The following is an 8,085-nucleotide window of genomic DNA, read 5'->3' as shown; positions in this document are numbered from 1 at the left end:
GAAAAAGAAAAAGTCTGAACCCTGAGGTAGTTAAGAAAACGCAGCTGGAATTTTGGGCTTTTCGGACTTTTAAACAGTTCCTTACTTGGGTGTGTTTTGCAATATTAGCATCTCCTTCTTTGATTTCTTGGTGTTGGTCCAGGACAGCTCAAACCTGGGTCCCCACAGCCATGCCATCCTCTTCTCATGACTTGTTCTCTTAGTACCTATTCCTTTCTCACAACTATAAAAGTCTTGAAGAGGTAGGAGTTATTTATTCAGAGAAGTAAGGTAGCATGTGCCAGAAACAAAATTGCTTTCTATAATGTTTAGTCAAATAAAAGGTCAGGTTTATTTATTTATTTTTTGTCTATCTATCTATCTATCTATCTATCTATCTATCTATCTATCATCTATCAATTTAAGTCTATCTAGTCTAAAGAAAGAAAGTAAGCCCATGCACAAGTTCTAGGTTTGCCTGGGAAAGCAAAAACAAAACCACACTACGGGACTCTCACGCATGTGTTCATAGCAGCATTATTCACAATAGTCCACAGGTAGAAGCATCCCGAGTGTCCACCAACAGATGAATGGATGAACCGAATACGGCATACATGTACAATGGGATATCATTCAACCTCACAAAGGAAGGAAATTCTGACACAAAAGGACAAATTTTGTAGGATTCCACTTACATGAGGTACCCAGAATAGTCAAGTTCATAGAGACTGAATGGAGAATGGTGGTTGCCCAGGGCTGGGGGACAGAGGGAATGGAGAATTAGTGTTTAATGCGGATCGGGTTTCAGTTTGGGATGATTACAAATTTCTGTGGGGGCCCCTGGGTGGCTCAGTCGGTTAAGAGTCAGCTCTTGATCTCAGCTCAGGTCTCGATCTCAGGGTTGTGAGTTCGAGCACACCCAGCATGGAGCCTACGTAAAAAAAAAAAAAAAAATGCCTGTGGATGGGTGGTGGTGACGGTTGCACAGCAATATGAATGTACTTAATGTCACGGAACTGCACACTCAAAAAGGGTTAAGAAGGCACATTTTATGTTGTGTATATTTTAACCCAATTTTTTTAAAAAGCTGCACTGGAGTGAAAGCATTAGGGAAGTTGTCCTGCAAAACCCTTTCCATCATCCCATATATGTCTTTATGATAAGAGACTTTCTTTAAGGTTTACTTTTAAATATAGAGCTCACATAGGAAGAGATCCTTGTGGGAAGGCACAGGACCTCCCGCTTTCTTCTCTGGGCATAGAATACCAGCCAAGTAAAACCATGGTTGAGTTAGAATCTGAACAGGATCAGCTCATTTTGTTCCTTAAACTCAATATTTCTCTTCCTCAAACTCCTTTCCATTTCACTGCAGACACAGGGTGATCAGATCTCCACCCCAGGCCTGTGCTGATGTCTTTGGCAGAACTCAGGCTGGAGCTTCCTCCTCCCCCGTGAAGGGCATTGCCCAACTGACAGGTGTAATGAAAGGAGTTTTGTTTGAGATCTATAGAGTAAAATCCGACTCACATGCACTAAAATTGTCATTAATAAAGAGCTTTCATCAGAATGAATTTGAATGTTGAAATGAAAGGTTGAAAGGTTTCACAGTATTTCTCAATGTTTTAAATTCCTCTGAAAAGTCTTATTCATTGTCATTACTTTAAAAATCTTTTTATTTTACTCTCTATGATTACTAGAAATGTGTCATCTCTCTAAACATATAACACTCCTAATATGCATGCTTCTTTTGTAGCCCAAATGTTCCCAGGCTTTCAACCTTTGGTGTTTCTCTTTCTTGAACAGTCAAATAAATACACTCAAGTCAGCATCTCATGTAAATTGCACAGAGACAGCACCCTCCCAACATTTAGGATCCCGGGAGGATCTGTGCTTTATGTGTGAGGAAGAAGTCTGACGGTGGGTATCAGACCTCTTTTTCCTATAAATCATTGCCAACTTCCTGTTCCCTGGTCCAGGACTCTTTACCAGGCTGCTGGGGTCCTCGCCCTTGTACCATTGTCCTCTGCCTTCTCTCCCTGGGGGACTCAAGCCCTTATCCCTAAGGCTGCCAGGGGGGAAACAGAGGATTCTTATACTACGGTGATGTTTCCCTTAGCTGGCAAATGCTCTCATGACTTAAGAGTTTTGCTCAAATGGCATCTTCCCAATGAGGTTTGGTCATGCTGTTTAAGATTATAACCCATTGTTCTCCCACCCCTGATCTTACTCTGCTATCTTAGATTGAGTTTCCTGGAGCAAGTCTCTGAGACTGGGCTCTTGAAGAGTGCTCATGGAACACACAGCTATAAGGAAGTGGGAAGGCAGGGCCAGGCAGAGAGGAATGCTGCTGTCCAACATGGCTGCCACCAAGGCCTCAGCCAGCCCTCTAAGGAGCTCCCAAGCTGGGGTGGCCCTCAGAGTATTTCAAAGTGAAGAAGGGGATGCGCCTTTGTAGCCCCAGGTCAGCCAGACATTTCTCCTGAGCTGCACCCTGGGAGAGACATAACCTTGAGCGAGGAAATCCCCAGGGGCTAAGAGCAATTCTGGGTGAGGGATATAACTCTGACCATTGGTAGCTGGTACTCCCAGCCGCTGGGGGATGGGTGCGCCTTGGCTCTGAAGAGAGGTCTGGACTGAGCACCCCCTATGCCTGCTCTGCTTTTTCTGTTTCCCATGGTACCCATCACCTCCTACCATGTTATATGATGTGCTAAACATACTTATTACCGTATCTATTGTTTATTGATTGTTCTAGCTCCCTCTGCCACCTTCCCTGCTAGACTGAAGCTACATGAGAGCCGGACTCTTCATCTGCTTTGCTGGGAAAGTAACACAAACACCAGGAACAGTGCCTGGTACTCCATAAATATTTGTTAACAAATGAAAGGATTCATATGTCTCGGGGTAAATGCTTAGATAAAACTCAGGGTATTTCTTCCTACCAGTCATCACTATAGGGAAAGGAATGGAAGGTTTTTTTCTCTTTTTTTTAGGGGGAAAATCTGAGGGGGTTTTTCTTCTCCTTCCTATGACATACAGTGTTTTCTGTCCACTCCCAGCTTGACCTTCAACTAGTCACCTGTTTTCCCAGGGGATCACTCACCCTCCTTACTTGGAAATGAAGTGAATTCCAACTCCTCTTCCTGTTTGTTTATTCTAAGAACTTGTTGAGCACCTGTTGTTTGCCTCGCACTTTCCCCGTTATAATATTTTAGATTCCAGTTCTAGAATTCTGTGAAGAGGTATAGCACCACATAACACATTCTTCTAATCCTTTGTGAATAGAGAACCATACCCTATTCTGAGGAAGAACTTCAGGAAGCAAGTTCTGTCAATTTCCAGGAGCACATTCTGGAACTTAAAAAAACACACTGCTAAAAAGTCTTCCTCTTTTTTAAATTCCCCACAATTTGTCTGTGTATCTCTTTATAAAGAATCATTTTTCGTTAAACTCTGAGTTCCTCTTAAGAAAAACAAAAGTGTATCTTATTGGAGCCCATTAAAGTGTCTGAAATATAGCAGGTTCTCTGTAAATGTTTGTGGAAAATAATTAAAGAGTCCATGTACTTCTAGTTTTGATATCTTATCCCTCAGCATTCTCTTTTCCCCTCAAAATGAACTTAATGAAAACAATTAGACTAGAGGGGCACCTGAGTGGTTCAATCTGTTAGGTGTCCAACTCTTGATTTTGGCTCAAGTCATGATCTCAGGGTTGTGAGATATTGCCCCACATCGGGCTCTGTGCTGGGCAAGGAGCCTGCTGAAGATTCTCTCTCTCCCTCTCTGTCTGCCCCTCCCTGCCTTGCTCTCAATCTCTCTAAAAAAATATAATTAATTAATTAATTAAAACAATGAGACTACACCCAATCACAGCCCTGAGCAGCAATATGCCAAGACAATTAGATGATTAGAATCTTACTTTGCCTCATGCAGATGAAAAAAAAAAAAAAAAAACCACAGAAATATCTATATCTGCTTGTAGATACTCTGTCAAATCTATAAATACTTTGAGTGTTATTACTTTTAATAATGTGGTGGACATTCAGTTTCATGTAAATTATCGTGCTTAATTAACCTTTGTTACAATTCTATAATCCATTTTACTACCAAGGAGACTGACATACAGAGAAGTGGCTTGAGCAAGGTCACAGAACTTGGTAGAATCTGGATTTGTAGCTGGTTCTTTCTCAGTGCAATGATTAGACTTTGCTACACTGCCATATAACATCCATCTTAAGAAGGACTAGAACACGAATGGAGATGCTAATGTTCCAAACTCTCAACCAACTAACACTCTGCAAATTTTCAGACTATCATGTATTATATTAACCTCCTCTTGAACTCTGCTAGCAGGTCAAGACTGATGTCATTCTATGCCTACAGTTCGGCTGTGTTCCCATGACCCCTTTCAGCATTTTCATGACAATCCCTTCCATCTCTTTCATGTACTTATTCCCCCTTTTCCAGCAATCTGAGTCTTCCTCGTTCTTGCTTTACTTCCTTGTTTTGGAGACACTAATCCTCCAGTAGCTTCCTCAGTAGCATAAGAGGTCTATGTTTTAAGCCTTACATGTCTAGAAAATGTCTTTATTATTCTTCCACACATTCCACTAAGAGTTTGAACATAGAATTCTAGAACAGGACTCGTTTTCTTTCAGATATTTAAAGGCATTGTTTCATTGGCCTTTAGTTTCTAACAATACTATTGAAAAGTCTTTCTAACTATTGTTTTTTTGACTTTTCTCTCTCTCTCTCTGATTCTCATAGGTCAATGTTTTATTTTCATTTGGTAAATGTGGGGAATATATTATAAATGTGTGGTTCACTCTGTCATCTTAACCCGGAAGTTCCCATCATGCATTTCTAACCACCCCCCCAGCACAGAGCAAGTTGGAATCTGCGCGTGTTGAGCATTACACAGGCCCCCGGGCCGAGAGCAGAGAGCAGGAGGCACTCACATGAGGTGAAGAGCGTGCTATCACAACAAAGAATGGAAAAGAAAATGAGCCAGACACCGAAGTCTCATGACATAATGATTTGGACTGACTGACTTCCCCCTTGCTCTTTGGCGCTCCCTCTTCACAGAAGACAGAGGCAGCCTCTTGACCTGTTTCACAAGATTCCTTAGTATTTGCCTGACTGCCTGCAGTTCATCTTCGCCGGTGTGGGTAGACGGTCAGGTATGCTGGCAGGGCTCTGTCTTTTATACATTGAAGTTGCCAGTTTTGTGTTTGTTACTTCATTCTTGGAACTGAACAATAATTCTGCCCTCCTAAAAGACATACGATGGACTACGGGTTCAGACTCAATTCCTTGATCCCTGGATCCAGACAAACTTGGTCCTAAGCTTAAATCACGGTCCTGCTACGATAGTATTGGGCATCCAGGATTGCACACACGGATAAAATGGTCCATGAGCCCTGAATGCAAGATGGAGCAGTCAATACCTAACACTTACCAGAGGTTCATTTCCTCAACAAATATTTACTTTAGATACAAAGACCCTTTGATACAAAGTACATAAGGTGACAAATGGATCCCCTCAATCACTGTCACCATCATCCCCAAATACACATATGCCCACAATTGTTCATGACCCTCTCAGCACCTCTTCTCTTGAAGACAGAAAATCCCCTCAGCTAGGTTTCATCAAAATGCACATTTCCCTGAAAGTACTTCCAGAATGAGTAAGAAGTGGTTCCTGAGAAGCAGGAGAACCATGGGCAAAAAATTGTGGCTCTCACAAGTCAGATGAAGAAATGGTTTGGGGTGGGCCAAAAATGAAAAGAATCCTGGGAGGGTGTGATGTTAAAAGTTACAAGGGATCAAGTTAGCTTAGCAAAGAAGAGAAGAATGGAGGAAGTTGACCAGCCAAGGCCTCGTGGAGAGTTCAGGAAGATGCTCTGAGTGAGGAGAAGGGAATGGAAAGTGCCAGCAAGCACCAGATAAGGAAAACAACAACTAACTCAGGAAGCAGAAATTAGCCAGTGAGGAAAATTCCTTCCCACTCTTCCCCAGCCGCCCCAGTCCTAGAAGTAATTAACCCAATTCTTTCTTCAGAGCTGGCTTCAATTTACACAGATTAGAAAAACATCTCCTCCCCCGGCCTCGCCAAGGAGCCCATCATTTCATTTTTATTTTCCCCCAGCTTTTTAAAAAAAATTTGAACAATCCTAAAAGTTAGAAGAATGGTTCAGAAAATACTCATACTAGCCACCTACACTCAACAACGGTTGCTGTTCTATCACACTCTGAGGCTCTGAAGATTCCTTTGAATGTGGGGGTCGGGCACAGTGACAGTTCACCCCTAAATGCTTCTGGGTTTGTCTCTTAAAAATAAAGGTGCTCTTCCAAAGAGCCACAACGGGAGCATCACCTCTAAGAAACTCACAGTAATTGCCTCTTATCGTCTAATACCCAGTCTGTATTCAAATTTCTCCAGTTGTTCCCGAAATGCCTCTTAGAATAGCCGTTCCTTTCCTGTTCTTTGTCATCAAATTTTTCTTTGTTCTGGGTATTGTTTTGAGCCAGGATCTGATCAGGGTAAACATACCACATTTGATGGTTAGGTCCCTTTAGACTCTTAATCTTTAATCTAGAACAGGTCCCTCACTTTTTATTCACAATATTGGGGTTTTGTTGTTTTGATTTTGTTTTTCTCTCCATTTTGTTTTTGTTTTTGTTTTCCAAAAGTCCCAGACAGTTTTGTAACATTTCCCATATTCTGGTCTGCCTGATTGTTTCACCATACTACTGTTTAACTTTTACGTGGTCTAGCCCCTATATTTCCTGTCAGTTGAAGGATATATTAGGTTCGGGTCAAACGCTTTTGGAAGGACACTTTGTAAGTGATGTTGTGTAGTCGTGGTGCATCCTTCCAGGAGGGTGCCTCACCCTGAGGCCTCCATCAAATTTGGTCCCTTGAGTAAGGTGCTGACCATCAGATCTCTCTGTTGTAAAAGGCACCTTTCCTCCATGCAGTTAGTAGGTGACTCTGCAGTGATCTGTTGGTATGTGTGAATATCTTGTCTCCCAACACCCCTCCACGCAATGGTTAAGCATCTATTGATAATCCTTGATGATAACAATTATCACCTTAACAGCCCATCAATTATTTTTTTTAAGATTTTATTTATGTGAGAGAGAGCAAGCAAATGAGAGAGAGCAAAAGGGGCGGAGAGAGAACGAGAGGGGTGGAGAGAGAGGGAGAAGCAGGCTTTCCACTGAGCAGGGAGCCCGACATGGGGTTCAATCCCAGGACCCTGGGATCATGACCTGGGCTGAAGGCAGAGCCACCCAGATGCCCCAGTCGTCCATCAATTATTAATTGCCTAAAGGATGAGTGGGAAGAAGAGAAAGGGGTATCAAGGGAAGAAACACAGAACAAGGCAAATGCAGTAAACGTATCCAAAATCTTGGCCAGGGCCCTCTTCAACTTACATTTAACTATTTTAGGGTCCTGAGTCCTTTAAGGAAATGCTGGCCTGAGGCAATGAGCAAAGAAAGGCATGACGAAGATTCTGTCACTTTAGGAAGACGTGACCTCGTTTCAGTGTCTAGGCATCTACATTTTGTTCTGAACTTCATCCCCAGCTGTAGCCCCAAAAGGGCCAAGAAGTCGGGGGAGGTATGCCGCCATGCCTCAAGCCCGGTATGCGGACTGTGGGTTTCCTAGGCGACCAGGAGGAGGTAGTCCTAGACCAGGCGATCTGGACTTCCTCCTACAGGGCTGGTTTACCGAACACACTCAACAATAGCCGTTTATCCAGAACTCTCAGTTCCAAATCTTTGCTTCTTTCCAAATAGTACTCGCCACACTGTCCAAAAACAGGTTTCTTTGAAAGAAACAAGTGGTCACTTTGTTGACCTGTTGAATACTTGCATTGTCTTAGGTAAATTGCTCTCTTTCAGAGTTTAGGAAATTAAGTCTGTCCCTCTGAAGAGTTTACTGAATGCCCACATCAAAGAATATTTCACATCTACTCATATCTTTAAATCACTTCAAGTGATCTCGAAGCACACGTCTTTTCTAAAACATCCAATACCGAAAACGTTGCTCCCTTTGTGGGGCACTCTGATTCTGGTTATGACAGACAAGAGCCTAAC

Source organism: Ailuropoda melanoleuca, chromosome 5 (genome assembly GCF_002007445.2).
Source record: "Ailuropoda melanoleuca isolate Jingjing chromosome 5, ASM200744v2, whole genome shotgun sequence".
Taxonomy (NCBI): Eukaryota; Metazoa; Chordata; class Mammalia; order Carnivora; family Ursidae; genus Ailuropoda; species Ailuropoda melanoleuca.
This window is presented reverse-complemented; position numbering follows the sequence as displayed.